The sequence below is a fragment of the Phyllobates terribilis genome, unplaced genomic scaffold (assembly GCF_046119375.1).
Source record: "Phyllobates terribilis strain yellow unplaced genomic scaffold, ASM4611937v1 Scaffold_1__5_contigs__length_1240528914, whole genome shotgun sequence".
In the NCBI taxonomy this organism is placed as follows: domain Eukaryota; kingdom Metazoa; phylum Chordata; class Amphibia; order Anura; family Dendrobatidae; genus Phyllobates; species Phyllobates terribilis.
The window spans coordinates 462,141,080-462,157,403 of record NW_027362761.1 but is presented as its reverse complement, the minus strand read 5'-3'; the positions used below and the strand labels follow the sequence as shown (position 1 = coordinate 462,157,403).

The 16,324-nt window shown below is 43.2% G+C and overlaps 1 protein-coding gene across 15 annotated transcripts in view; it reads right to left on the bottom strand.

The window, feature by feature from the left end:
- The window catches only part of MEF2C (myocyte enhancer factor 2C), a 333,965-nt gene that overhangs the window by 293,613 nt on the left and 24,028 nt on the right, over window positions 1-16,324 (bottom strand). For all 15 annotated transcript variants that reach the window (XM_073678773.1, XM_073678791.1, XM_073678870.1 and 12 more), the window contains exon 2: window positions 11,652-11,734. The gene's annotated coding sequence lies outside the window, so the exon portion shown is untranslated. The remainder of the gene's footprint in view (window positions 1-11,651; window positions 11,735-16,324) is intronic.

Here is a 16,324-nt window from a genome sequence, read left to right as displayed (position 1 = left end):
TGTTGCTTTATTATTTTACTTTTATTGCAGGAGATCGTTGGCTTCAGCTGGAATGGGCGTGACGGTAAGTATGGTTTAATTTAGAACATTAAAGAACTGTGTGTTTATTTCAATTAAAGGACTTTATTCTGGGTGTTTGTGTTTTTTTTAACTTTGACTATGGGGTTAGTAATGGGGGTGTCTTATAGACGCCTCTCCATTACTAACCTGGGCTTGATGTCAGCTGACATTATAAGCTGACATCAACCCCAACCCTATTACCCCACTGTCACCGCTACAGGGCAGTGGGAAGAGCGAGGCTAAGTGCCAGAATTGGCGCATCCTAAGGATGCGCCATTTCTGGGGCGGCTGACGGCTGGTGTTTCTAGCCTGGGAAGGGGCCAATATTCATAACACCCTTCTTGGGCTATTAATATCAGCCCCCAGCTGTCTGCCTAGCCTTTGCTAGCTATTAAAATAGGGGGGACCGCATGTCATTTTTTTGGGGGGTCCCCCATTTTAATAGCTGGTAAAGCCTAAGTATTCAGCTGGGGGCTGATATTAGTAGCCTGGGAAGCTCCGTGGGTATTACCCCCTTCCCAGGCTTCAAACATCTGCCCCAGCCGTCTGCTTAACCTCCGCTAGAGACTAAAATTACGGGGAACCACACGCCAATTTTTTTTTAAATAAATCCTTTATTTTAACACTAAATGACAAGTACAGTAATCAACACTGTCACTGTAGTTATTATATATGTGACTGACATTTTTCTATCTATCTAATCTATGTGTGATGCTCTATTCTTTCTGTTCTAAATTGTCAGGTACAGAGGTAAGCCGCTGCTGAATTGCCGGCCGGCTTTTTTAAAGAGAGGGTGCATTGAAAACACTATTATTTTTTTTTTTATAAATCCTTTATTTTAACACTAAATAATAAGTACAGTAACCAACACTGTCACTGTACTTATTATATATGTGACTGACATGTTTCTATCTATATAATCTATGTGTGATGCTCTATTCTTTCTGTTCTACATTGTCGGGTGCCGGTGTATGCCGCTGATGAATTGACGGTTTTTCATGTTTCACTCTAAGCACTGTTCCCATCGATTTGGGCAATCACTGTAATGCCACAACCACCATGACTGTGACATTACGGTGAGTGGCAGACAATCCCTGCATGATTGGTGCTCTAAATAGCGCCAAACATGCAGGACAGGGACCCGAGCTCCCACCCCAGCATCTCGAAAGTACTCGGCGAGCTCCGAGCATCTCGAGTACTCGAGATGCTCGGGCGAGTACCGAGCAGTGGCGAGCATACTCGCTCATCAATAGTTCTGACATTTATATGGATATTGCTATGACATATGAAATCTATCTACACTTTGTACAAACCAAGCACACTCCTTCATGGTAACAATATGTCTTAATGGTAGCTGCCTATTTTAGCAGGATAGAGCACTGTCATGCAAAAACTGTTCAAGCATGGTTTGAGAAACACAATAAAGAGTTCAAAGCATTGACATGACCTTCAACAATAGGATTTAATGAGGATATTACACTGGAAATAACAATATAATCTATATCCGTAATTAAATAGATCACCTGGACCTGATGATGTTGTTGTACTAACTTTGCAAATCTATCCCTGAATGACTCTGTAATCCTTTTTGAACACTCAGTATTTTAAGAGTCCAGCTATACACTGCCAAATTATAGAAGTCCAAGTCCCCATTTTTCATGCCGGTCTTGATGAGGCGGCGGTGTGGAGTGTGTGGCACCTGATTAAGAGGTGCATGCCTCTTAATGAATAAGGCGAGGGGCAAGTAACATCATCAACTCATCATGAATTTGACAGGTCCCATCACGTCCCCGTCCTGTCCTAGTTCTGCCTGCTTTGTGGAAGCTGGACGAAATTTTTTTAAAAATACCAAAATTTGCTACATTTTTGTGAAGCCTCTCATTGCTCAAAAATGTTGCAACTCATCAAAAAAGATTTGATGAATCGGGGTCAAGTATATTCAAGCTGAAAACTCTTTCTCAGCCCCCCATAGCTTGTCTGACAAGTTCTTTTCACTGTCCTCCTCCCTGTTGAAATCTTGCACATGCTCAGTATGAAAAAAATCGATCTTCCAGCAGCAATTTCCAACATCTTCTGCTGCAAATGCCAAGTTCACCAGGGTAAATCTGCACATGTACATTATATCTATGGCAGAACACAGTAGATTCGCCCAGATTTCAGGAAGATCTTGGCTGTCAATCACAGAGCTGGCGGCTGGAGATAAAAGTGATTATTGATGAAGCACATGGCAGCCAAATCATCCCCTTAACATGATTGACATATTCGCCAGAAAAACAGGAATAAACGTTGATATTAGAAGAGCATGGTTGTTCTACTGACAGATCCGCTTTAAAGGATGTGCTGCTAATGTATGTGTTCTTTGTATATTAGGCTAGTGGTTTTAATGACAATTTTATTCTGGTGATCACATTTATTATATTTTACCTACATACAAACGTTACACAAATAAAAATGCACCCACATATGTATGCTCAGACACGTGCGTGCACACACATACATTATCTGATAGACTAAGCACCGGATATGTGGATCACATACTGAAACAACTATACGGCAGATATTATAATTATGACTTTAGAACTGCTAATTATCATTATTATCGCTATTATTATTTAATATATCTAGTTCACAGGCCAGTGGATGACTTGCCCACATAAGAGCACATCACATAGAGAGTTCTGGACCACTGAACGATATCAAAATAACATTAAATTCTGCACAGAGCCCAGTGGGCCATTACCGTTCATGCACATACTCTGGCTGAGCTATATGTGATTACAGGGACCCAATAGAGCATTGCACCATTAGAAGTGCAGCAGACATCATTACATGCAATCATTAAAGCATAATACCAGCAAGGGGACACGAGACAAGCAGAAGTATAGAAATCAGCAGAGCCTTACACCAGTACAAGAAATCACCATTCCATGAGACCACTCACAAGAAAAGGGATTTACAATAAACCTTACACAGGAAGAGCTCAGGTCGGACCAAAATATGTGGAAATGTCATGTATTGTAATTGTCCCCCATTTATCGCATTGTCTGCATGGACAGTTTTTAGTACAGGTTCCTGTCTATAGATTTTACATATAAGCCCCCCATACGTATTAGACTATTGCCAGTTGAGCCCGCCGATATTGATGGATTCAGTTAACAATCTAATGTGTATGGGATCCCTGGGCAGATGATCGTCGGGTGAGATAAGAATCCAGCATGTCCGACTTCAGTCTACCAACCCTTTTGTTCTCCCTGTGAGAAGCCACCACCAGAGATGTCTAGGAGAGGCTCTCATAGAGAACACAGGATTGCTCGCTTGGCTCAGTGAGCAGTAGAGAGTATGGGAGAGACAGTCGAGACAGCTGCCGGTGTATTGGAATGTATAGTCTAAGCATAGTGCAGCATAAAGAAGTGATTTCAAAGATGAGTCAAGATCTTAGGCCACGGCCCCCCTATCAGTATTTGGTCAGTATTTTTTCTCAGGAGTGGGAGACAAAACCAGGTGAGGAACAATCAGAGAAAAGGTATAATAGGAAGATCATGTTTTATTAACCAGCCTCTATATTGATTCTTTCCATAATTTTAATGCTAGTGACCTCATACAGTGTTACTGGGCAAAGGGGAATAATGAGAATAGAAATCATATGAGGTTATAAGGATAGAATAAAAATAAAGATAATATTTGAAGGCAAAAACATAGCTAATATTCCAATAATAATATTTCTAATAATGTTAAAGGATTATTCCCGAAATATAGGATAGGACATCAGGAACCACTTGATGATCACAGGGATTCTGACCCCTGAAAACCCCTGGGATCCCAAGAACGGGGCTCTGTGACCCCCGATAATGGGACTCTGCAGCTATGACTTGAATGGAGCAGAGGTGCAAAGGCTAGGCCTCCACTCCATTCATTCTCTATTGGATTGATGGGTGGTGTTCTCCGATAGTCTCATAGTCATGGACCGAGCGTGCGCACCTTAGTTCCATTTAGGACATTTTCTCTGGAACAGTGGGGGTCCCAGCAGTCAGACCCCAAGCAATCAGCAAGCTATCTTATTATTTTGGGACTAAGCCTTTAATAATATTTACAGGATGCTGAATATCTGTATACTGGACCTTTTCTAAACATCCTGATTGACATTAAAAGGTTTACCATTCTTTGAAGGTTTTATCTCAGAAATAATGGTGATGTGCTCCTTTAAAATGACTTCTACTACCGTAATTTCTGCCATCCATTCTATTGTCTTTATAGCAATATCATAACAATATCACTTATATTATTGGTATTTCTAATACTTCTAAGCTCCAGCTCAGTTGTACACGAATGCAGTTTATTTCCTTAACCCCTTTACCCACGAGGGTGGTTTGCACGTTAATGACCAAGCCAATTTTTACAATTCTGACCACCGTCACTTTAAGAGGTAATTACTCTGGAACGCTTCAGCGAATCCCGCTGATTCTGAGATAGTTTTTTCGTGACATATTGTACTTCATGATAGTGATAAAATTTCTTCGATATCACTTGCGTTTATTTGTGAAAAAAATCAGAAATTTGGTGAAAATTTTGAAATTTTCGCAATTTTCAAAATTTTTATTTTTATGCCCTTAAATCAGGGAGATATGTTAGACAAAATAGTTAATACATAACATTTCCCACATGTCTACTTTACATCAGCACAATTTTGGAACCAAAATTTTTTTTTAGTAGGGAGCTATAAGGGTTAATTGACCAGCGATTTCTCATTTTTACAACAAAATTTACAAAACCATTTTTTTTAGGGACCACATCACATTTGAAGTGACTTTGAAGGGACTTTATGACAGAAAATACCCAAAAGTGACACCATTCTAAAAACTGCACCCCTCAAGGTGCTCAAAACCACATTAAAGAAGTTTATTAACCCTTCAAGTTCTTCACAGGAATTTTTGCAATGTGGAAGAAAAAAAATTAACATTTAACTTTTTTCACAAAAATGTTACTTTAGACCCAAATTTTTTTATTTTCGCAGGGTTAATAGGAAAAAATGGACCCCAAAATTTGTTGTGCAATTTCCCCTGAGCATGTAGATACCCCATATGTGAGGAAAAAACACTTTTTGGGTGCACAACAGGGCTCGGAAGGGAAGGAGCGCCATTTGACTTTTTGAATGTAAAATTTGTTTCAATAATCAGCGGATGCCATGTTGCGTTTGGGGAGCCCCTGATGTGCCTAGACAGTGGAAACCCCCAACAAGGGACCCCAGTTTAGAAACTAGACCCCTTAGGGAACTTACCTAGATGTGTGGTGAGCACCCTGAACTCCCAGGTGCTTCACAGAAGTTTATAACATTGAACCGTAAAAATAAAATTTTCACATTTTTTCAACAAAAATGTTTTTCAGCCCCCAATTTTGCATTTTCATAAGGGTAACAGGAGAAATTGCACCATGCAATTTGTTGTGCAATTTTTCCTGAGTAAGTCGATACCCCATATGTGCGGGAAAACCACTGTTTGGGCGCACGGCAGGGTTCGGAAGGGAAGGAGCGCTATTTGACTTTTTGAATGTAAAATTTGCTTGAATAATTAGCGGATGTGCCCCTGATGAGCCTAAACAGTAGAAACCCCCCACAAGTGACACCATTTTGGAAACTAGACCCCTCAGGGAACTTATCTAGATGTGTGGTGAGCACCCTGAACCCCCAAGTGTTTTACAGAAGTTTATAACATGGAGCCGTGAAAATAAAAAAATCTAACTTTTTCCACAAAAATTATCTTTTAGCCCCAATTTTTTTATTTTCACAAGGGTAAGAGGAGAAAATGGACCCCAAAAACTGGTTTGCAATGTTTCCTGAGTACGCCAATATCCCATATGTGGGGAAAATACAGTGTTTGGGCGCACCGCAGAGTTCAGAAGGGAAGGAGCACTGTGTGACTTTTTGAACGCAAAATTGGCTGGAATCAAGAGCGGATGCCATGTCGCCTTTGGAGAGCCCCTGATGTGCCTAAATAGTGGAAACCCCCTACAAGTGACCCCATTTTGGAAACTACACCCCTCAAGGATTTTATCAAGGGGTATAGTGAACATTTTGCACCCAGAGGTACGACACATAATTTGATAACATTAGGTCATCTTATTGAATAAGTTGTCATTAGTCTTGAGTGCAAGTACTTGCTATTTGAGTTTGCATCGGGTGCTCAGGTAAGCACCAAGTATCACGGGTGCTCGAGTGACATGCTCGAGTCCCCGCCCCGCATGTTTCACGGTTATTATACACCCCCAAAAAAACATGTGGGGATCGCTCGTGCATGGCAGGCAATCCCCGCAAGGTTTTTTTGGCTGTATAACAGCTGCAAAACATTTGGGGCGCAGACTCGAGAATGTCACTCGAGCACCCACTATACTCGGTGCATACCCGAGCACCCAATGCAAACTCAAGTAGCGAGCATTTGCGCTCAACATTAGTCGCCATATCGTCGTCATTTTTTTTTCTTTACTTCTGAAAAAATCCCAACCCCAACCCTAACCTTAGCCCAACCCTAACCCTAGCCCAACCCTTGTCCAACTCTAACCCTAGCCTAACTCTAACCCTAGACTAACCCTAGCCCAACCCTAACCCTAGCCCAACCCTAACCCTATCCCAACCCTAACCCTAGCCCAACCCCAACCCTAGCCCAACCCTAAACCTAGCACAACCCTAACCCAAACACTAGCACAGCCCTAACCCTAGCACAACCCTAACCCTAGCACAACCCTATCCTTAGCACAACCCTAACCCTAGCACAACCCTAACCCTAAAGTTTATTTTTACGCCGTTCTTCATCCAACTCTAACCATAGCCTAACCCTAGCCTAACCCTAACCCTAACCCTAGCCTAACCCTAACCCAACCCTAACCCTAGCCCAACCCTAACCCTAGCCCAACCCTAGCCCAACCCTACCCCTAGCCCAACCCCAACCCTAAACCTAGCACCACCCTAACCCAAACCCTAGCACAACCCTAACCCTAGCACAACCCTAACCCTAAAGTTTATTTTTACACCGTTCCTCGTGCGGTATAAGTGATTAGACGACTTTATTCTTCGTGTTGGTGTGATTACAGTGATGCCAGATTCATATCGGATTTTTATGATTGACAGCTGTCACACACTAAAAGACGCATTTTTTTGCAGACTAGTTTTTACATCACCATATTTTGAGAGCTATAATTTTTCCATATTTCGGCCGACAGAGTCATGTGATGGCTTGTTTTTTGCGGGACAAGTTGACGTGTTTATTGGTACCATTTTCGGGCACATGACATTTTTTGATCGCTTTCTATTCTGATTTTTAGAAGGCAGAATAAACAAAAACCAACAATTCAGGAATTGTTTTTTTGAGTTTTTTTTATGCCGTTCTGCGTGTGGCAAAATTGATAAGGTAGCTTTATTCTTTGGGTCAGTACGTTTATAGCGGTACCACATTTATATATTTTTTTATATTTTGGCGCTTTTACACAATAAAAACTATTTTATAGAAAAAAGAATTATTTTGGCATCGCTTTGTTCTGAGAGCTATAACTTTTTTATTTTTCGGCCTTTGGAGATGCATGGCAGCTTGTTTTTTGCATGACAAGATGACTTTTTCAGTGGTATCATTTTTATTTACATTCGTCTTTTTGATCGCGTTTTATTCCATTTTTTGTTTGGCGATATGATGATAAAACATAGTTTTATGTTTCGTTTATTATTTATTTATTTTTTATCGTGTTCACTAAAGGGGTTAACTAGCAGGACAGTTTTATAGTTCAGGTCGTTCCGCATGCGGCGATACCAAATATACAGTACAGACCAAAAGTTTGGACACACCTTCTCGTTTAAAGATTTTTCAGTCTTTTCATGACTTTGATAATTGTACATTCACACTGAAGGCATCAAAACTATGAATTAACACATGTGGAATTATATACTTAACAAAAAAGTGTGAAACAACTGAAAATATGTCTTATATTCTAGGTTCTTCAAAGTAGCCACCTTTTGCTTTGATGACTGCTTTGCACACTCTTGGCATTCTCTTGATGAGCTTCAAGAGGTAGTCACCGGAAATGGTTTTCACTTCACAGGTGTGCCCTGTCAGGTTTAATAAGTGGGATTTCTTGCCTTATAAATGGGGTTGGGACCATCAGTTGTGTTGTGCAGAAGTCAGGTGGATACACAGCTGATAGTCCTACTGAATAGACTGTTAGAACTTGTAATATGGCAAGAAAAAAGCAGCAAAGTAAAGAAAAACGAGTGGCCATTATTACTTTAAGAAATGAAGGTCAGTCAGTGCGAAAAATTGGGAAAACTTTGAAAGTGTCCCCAAGTGCAGTTGCAAAAACCATCAAGCGCTACAAAGAAACTGGCTCACATGAGGACCACCCAAGGAAAGGAAGACCAAGAGTCACCTCTGCTTCTGAGAATAAGTTTATCCGAGTCACCAGCCTCTGAAATCACAGGTTAACAGCAGCTCAGATTAGAGACCAGGTCAATGCCACACAGAGTTCTAGCAGCAGACACATCTCTACAACAACTGTTAAGAGGAGACTTTGTGCAGCAGGCCTTCATGGTAAAATAGCTGCTAGGAAACGATGGCTAAGGACAGGCAACAAGCAGAAGAGACTTGTTTGGGCTAAAGAACACAAGGAATGGACATTAGACCACTGGAAATCTGTGCTTTGTTCTGATGAGTCCAAATTTGAGATCTTTGGTTCCAACCACCGTGTCTTTGTGCGACGCAGAAAAGGTGAACGGATGGACTCTACATGCCTGGTTCCCACCGTGAAGCATGGAGGAGGAAGTGTGATGGTGTGGGGGTGCTTTGCTGGTGACACTGTTGGGGATTTATTAAAAATTGAAAGCATACTGAACCAGCATGGCTACCACAGCATCTTGCAGCGGCATGCTATTCCATCTGGTTTGCGTTTAGTTGGACCATCATTTATTTTTCAACAGGACAATGACCCCAAACACACCTCCAGGCTGTGTAAGGGCTATTTAACCAAGAAGGAGAGTGATGGGGTGCTAAGCCAGATGACCTGGCCTCCACAGTCACCAGACCTGAATCCAATCGAGATGGTTTGGGGTGAGCTGGACCGCAGAGTGAAGGCAAAAGGGCCAACAAGTGCTAAGCATCTTTGGGTACTCCTTCAAGATTGTTGGAAGACCATTTCCGGTGACTACCTCTTGAAGCTCATCAAGAGAATGCCAAGAGTGTGCAAAGCAGTCATCAAAGCAAAAGGTGGCTACTTTGAAGAACCTAGAATATAAGACATATTTTCAGTTGTTTCACACTTTTTTGTTAAGTATATAATTCCACATGTGTTAATTCATAGTTTTGATGCCTTCAGTGTGAATGTACAATTTTCAAAGTCATGAAAAGACAGAAAAATCTTTAAATGAGAAGGTGTGCAAACTTTTAGTCTGTACTGTATGTACTTTTATTGGTTTATTTTTTTTTTCATAAGATTATTTATTTATGGGTACAATATATATATATTATTTTTTTATTATTTTTTTATATTTTTACAATTATTTTTTTTTTCACTTTCTGACATTTTTATTACTTGCTCACATTATCCCACTATGGGACTTTCACTTTTTGCAGCCTGATCGGCTGCATGGCATAGAGAGCAGCAGCTCCCTATGCCATGCAGCCTGTCAGCGCTGCACAGGGAGAAGTTACTTTGGTCGTGCACTGCGCATGACCAAAGCAACTTCCTGCCTCCTGGTGTCCCTGATGTTGTCATGATGACGTCGGGTCACCATGGCAACATCCGGGACCGGACTCAGACGCCGCTGGACACCTACAGAGAAGGTAGGTATCGCACTTACCTCCTCTTGCCACCGGAATGCTGCAATCGATTTTGATCGCAGCATTTCGGGGGTTAATGTCACGGGAGTGGTGGGGGACCACTCACTACGCATAGCACCAGGTAACAATCAGCTGACACCCGGCGGCGATCTCGCCCGCACTGCTTTTGTGCTGGCGAAATCGCCAGGGCGTATTAATACGTATCAGGCCCATAAGGCACAGATACGTATTAATACGCCCTGGGCCAGAAAGGGGGTTAAAGGGGTATTACAGTAAGAAGACTATCACTTATACACAGGATCGGGAATAACTTCAAAATCGATGGGGTTCAGAGATAGATGACAGCGATCAACAGCACCATAGAGAAAGAATGGAGCTGAGGTTGAGCATGCGCTACCGTTAAAGTACGGGTGATCGGTGGGGGTGTCAGTGGTTGGATAGGTGATGAATACCCCTGCTGACTGTGCTCTACAATACTAAAAGTGTGAAAGTGAAGATCCATTCTTACACACCATGTTCTAAAGTCCAACCTTCTGTGCTAAAGGTTTGAGATCCATTTTTTGGAATACCAATCTCCAACTCGCAGGAATAGACATAAGGGTAAATAATAAAATTCCAACCCCCCGCTGTCCCGACAAGGAGGATCATGACAGCTTAGTATATACAGTATAGTGGAATCACTGGGCCAAAGTACTGGGCAAAAGTTTGGACACACTTGTTTAGTTTATACAGTGGTTTTCTTATTCTTCTTGGAATGTGCACATTGAAGATTCAGACTGAAGGCAGCAAAAACATTTTAGGACACTACCTGATGAAGCTGCTTGAAAGAAGCAGGGGTGTGTAAAGTTTTCATAAGAGTAAAAGGGAGTAAATTTGAGAATCTAAGGTTAAATTGAAATTCTGGTTTGCTTCACACATGAGTCTTTGTGTTTTTTTTTGCCTTCAGTCAGAATCTACAATGTGCTCATTCCAATAAAAACAAGGAAAACAAATGCATGAACAGGTGTGTCCAAACTTTTGCTCAGTACTGTATTGCATTGAATTACATAGTGTATAATAAGCTGTTATGCTCCCTCTTGTGGTGGCTTCAGGTAGATGCAATTTTATTATTTACCACTCTACAGTACCTTTTGACCAGTACTATATATAAGAGTATGGCGGAAACTTATTCGTTATTATTCCCAATGTTCCGGGCTGTTAAGCCCACGGAGCTCCAAAATATCCTTTTGGCCCATATGAGAAGACCAATACTATTAATGATCTGTGATAGTAGTAGATTTTGCATCGGGACTCAAAAGTTACACCTCTGTCTGGTAAGAGCCTGAACAAAGTTAGTCATGTCTCAGCCATAAGAGGCTGAAATGGGAATAATTCTTAAACCCTATGCATGCTATGCATGAACTAGAGATGGATCCACGTAAGTTTCCAGTAAAACTTTCCCCCATCTCTGTAGGTTCTAGTCTTAGTTTTCGTAAAAAAAACTGCATCAAAATGACAAATTTAAAACATAAAATCTCCTATATGGCACTTTAGTCTGGAAAACATTTTCTTCTGAAAACATTTGTTGGTAGTTATAGCAAAAAATGTATACAATGGATTATACAATGGATCACGGGAGATTTTGGCATAATCTTTTGATTTGAGTTATTTTTTATCAGCACCTACCATTTTACCATGGGATATAAGCTAATTACATTACCTGATTGTGACAGTATATGTGGCCGTTCTGCTTCTCTCCCTTACATGCTGCAGTGTGCATGACAAAAAAATGGATAAACTTACCGTTCACACCTCGGTTTCCAAAATCAAGCGTTTAAAGCTTTTCAGTTGCATTGAAGTTATTTCACAGTTCCTTTTTTCGGCACCTTCAAAATAAAATATTGGAAAATATAATATATTTTTTTAAGTAAGAAAAACATTATGCAAAAATCTTATTCTTTAGCGCCAATCCGGTTGGTCTTCTACAGTTTGTGACCTGACAAATCACTCCAGTGTTTTTTGGACGATCTGGAGGTCACTACTTAATGTAAGTCAGAATGAGACTCTCATAGACTTACACTGAGAGCTTGTGACCGTTACCTCTGACTTCCGGTCAGTCAGAACTTGCAACCACAAGATGTCGCTGTGGGACCGTAGCGCCGGAAAGAGATGAAGACGGCACCTGTTGAGGAGAAGACTAGGGGCAGGGAACTTAGATTACTTGCACCGCTCTAGCGCTGGAGTGGTACTTTAAAGTGTACTTCCAAAGAAACATCTATCTATCTATCTAATTCATCTAGTATCTATGTATCTAGATTTAAAGAATGCAGGAAAAGTCCAATCAGGTTGTGGGTGCACGTCTTCAGATACCAAACCACTGTACATTATACATAGACCAAAAATTACTCCAGACAAAAATTCAAAAGAGATTATTTGCCCATAAATGTTGCAATGTTTTGGCTCTTGCAAACAAGAAGCCATTCTCAAGCAAAGTGCAGAATATCATGATCAGATTTTTAAACTTGCATTCAATCTAATGTAACTATGCAGTGATTAATTGATTACAGTGAAAATATACATATAAAAATGTGCATCCAATAGTGTTATATAAGATTATGTACTGTGACAAAGTCACTGACAGAATACTGGAGGGGAGATACGTGCCTCAGAGACTTATCACTTCAGTGATGTAAAACATGGAGGTTTCTCCTGCACATCAGGTGCAAAGAGGGTTAAAAGCCCGAGTTACAATGGCATGCTTTACAGGTGGATAGCTAAGTGCTGGGAGGGAAGCTATCCACCATATCTCCACTCCAGGGCGTGGTTTAGGGGCTATAAAAAGCCAGCCTTTTTACTCAGGAGGTGTTCAGTCTCTGGAGGTCAGCTCCAGAGAGAGGAGCGTGGGTTGGTTTCTGCTAAACCTGAACCGTGTGTTTTTTGCTAACCCTGAGTGACCAGACCCCGGCCGGTGCAAGGACTTTGCTGGACTCTGCTTATTTTGTTTTGCCATTAGGCCGGATGGGCTGTGTTTATTTTTCATGCATCTTAAATTGGTTTATGCTGCTCAATAAATCAACTGAAAATTTAAAGAGACAGTGTTCCCTTTATACCTCAAAGCATAGCCGAGTGAGCTGATCTACCACAGTTGGTGTTAGAAGTTCGAGCAGCATTCCCAGCGAACATGTGTGACTGTTATAAGAGGCACTGAATGTCCTGGGTGAAGGCGGCTGTGAGCCAGCAAGTGACGCCGGACAAAATGGAGGACCTGCTTAAGCATTTGTTGCAGGCACAAGCAGGTACAACAAACGCATCACTAGCAGAGCCTGCAGAGCCAGCAGAACATACAGCTGCAGCAACGGGAGCAGCAGCAGGAGACAAATAAACTACTGATGCAACAGATCCAACAACAGTAGCAGCAACAGCAACAAGACCAGTTCCGTCAACAGCAGCAGTATCTACAAGACCAGTTCAGACAGCAGCAGCAGATTGAGCTACTTGCAGAGGCGGTTCTTGGGAAGCCAGCAGCCCCTCCCCCAAGTCCAGGTGATGGTTCGTACGTCCGGAAAGCGGTAAGATGGGCCATGCAGAAGATGACCCCGGGGGATGATGTAGAAGTCTTTCTGACAGTCTTCGAGAGGGTGGCTGATCGTGAGAGACTTCCACCAGAACAGTGGGCAGAGGTTCTGGCTCCATATTTGTCGGGTGAACCCCAAAAGGCATATTATGACTTAGCACTGCAGGATGTCAAAGAATATGCCAAACTAAAGACAGAAATCTTGGCACGCCTGGGAGTGACTATGGCAATGAGAGGCCAACGAGTCCACCACTGGGCATATGCTGGCGACAAACAACCTCTGTCGCAGATGTTTGACCCGCTGCATCTCGTTGAGAAGTGGCTGCAGCTGGATTTTCCACTCCTGCCCAGATAGTCGAGCGGGTGGTGATTGATAGGTTCATACACTCCCTTCCTAAGTCGGTACAGACTTGGGTCGCCCAAGGAGATCCCCAGAACGCAGACAACCTCGTCGGCCTAGTAGAGAGGTACCAGGTTGTTGAGAAATCCCTCAGGAAACCGAGTATAGTCACTTCCCTGTACTGGGATACCCAAAAGGGGGCGGGTTCACCATGGAAGGGGTTCAGAGCCACAACTGGGGGGCATCCCACTTCCTCTGAAGGTGCAGCAAAGACTGCTGTGAGGGATATCGTTTGTTGGCTGTGTCACAACCCTGGACACGTAGCCGCCCGGTGTCATATGTCCCCTGATCCAATTGACTGCAGCCTAGGCAGACGGTGTTGATATTATGCGTATCCGACCTGCAGTGTGAACGGTCAACCCGGCAAGGGGCCGCAGGCGTGTGCCGTGTCCATTAATGGAGTAAGGGTGCTTGGACTATTGGACTCTGGGAGTCTGGTGACCCTAATCATTGCCACCCTTCCCCACCAGCTGAACCCTACTAAAACTGTGGGCAGCATACATGGGCACGCCAAGAATTACCTGGTGGCCCCAGTGTGACAGTCGGAACAGACTGTGGCACCCAATCCCAAAAGGTTGGGGAGGTCAAGGACCTGACACATCCCGTCATATTGGGGCGTGATTTTCCTTTGTTCTGGGACTTGTGGGGGAAGGGATCCAGACTGAGTCACGTGGACAAAACTCATGACCCAAGAGAAATACCCCGGTCAACATCGGAAGTAGATGACTTCCCACTTTGTGTCCTTGCCGGTGACGAGGAAGAGACTGTGACTTAGGTGGCTGACCTCCCTGAATTAGAGGTGCCCGGAGAGGACTTTGGGTCAGCTCAAGTTCAGGACTTGACCTTGAAAGGGGCTTGGGACAATGTTACTGTTTGTAATGGTGTTGCTCAAGAGCCGGGGCAGACACCAGGTACCCACACTTTGCAGTTCAGGGGAAGCTATTATGCTGGGTAACTAAATTAAAAGGTGAAGAGGTAGTGGAACAGCTGTTGGTTCCAGGGCCATACCGTCGGAGGGTGTTGGATATGACCCACTCACATATTCTGGTGGAACACTTAGGAGTTGAGACACCCCAGGAGAGAATAATGAGGAGGTTCTATTGGCCAGGATGTTACCAGGAAATCTTAGAGTATTGTAGGTCTTGCCCCACCTGCCAGATAACCGCGCCCACCTCCCATTTCCGTAGTCCCTTAGTTCCATTACCGGTGATAGAGGTCCCCTTTGAGAGAATTGCTATGGACCTAGTGGGGCCCTTAGTCAAATCAGCCCGGGGCCACCAATAATTTCAGGTGGTCATGGACTATGCGATTCAGTATCCAGAAGTGGTACCGCTAAGGAACTCATCAAGTAAGTCCATAGCCAGGGAACTTGTTCATATATTTGCCAGGAATGGTCTGCCGAAGGAGATACTAACTGATCAAGGGACCACGTTCATGAGCAAGGTAATGAATGAGCTGTGTAGGGTCCTCCAGATTACCCAGCTGCGAACCTCTGTTTACCATCCGCAGACAGACGGCCTAGTAGAGCGCTTTAATAAAAACCTAAAAGTGATGCTCAAGAAGGTTGTAGAGAAGGATAGACGTGACTGGGACTACCTGCTGTCATTGCTGTTCTTCTCGGTAAGGGAGGTTCCACAAGCCTCCACTGGATTTTTCTCGTTTAAATTACTGTATGGATGACATTCGCGAGGGCTCCTGGATATTGTTAAAGAAACCTGGGAAGCTACATCAGAGCATCATTGAACATGTCGCTCGGACGCAGGAAAGAATGGCGAAAGTGATGCCTATCGTGAAGGCGCATCTCCTCCAGGCGGAGTAGGCCCAGGCAAGGGTCTATAACCGATCGGCGAGGCCAAGGCAGTTCCAACCTGGAGACCGTGTTTTGGTCCTAATCCCTACCATTACGAGCAAGTTCCTGGACAAATGACAAGGCCCGTATGAGATATGAGGGGGTAGAGAAAATCTGCGAAGTTAATTATAAAGTCCACGAACCAGGCTGAAGAAAGCCGCATCAAGTGTACCATGTGAACCTGCTCAAGCCGTGGTGAGAACAGGAACCTGTGGAAGCTCCTTGACTGTGAGCTGCCCCCGGAAGCAAGGTGGTAGAGGTCGTGATAGCAGAGACTCTATCGCCGACCCAGAAGCAACAATGTCGATAACTGCTACAGCGGAATCGTGACCTGTTCTCAGAGTTGCCGGGGCATACTCAGGTGGTAGAGCATGATGTGCTAACAGAGCCACATATACGTGTGAACCTGAAGCCCTACAGGATTCCTGAAGCAAACCGAGAGGTGATCTCAACCGAGGTGAAAAGGATGCTAGACCTCGGGGTGATAGAGGAGTCAAAGAGTGGATGGTCGAGTCTCATCATCCTCATGCCAAAACCCAACGGGGAGTGGAGGTTTTGTAACCACTACCGCAGGCTGAATGAGGTGTCCAAGTGTGACGCATACCCGATGCCCCGCGTTGACAAACTCATCAAGAGGCTTGGACCGACGAGGT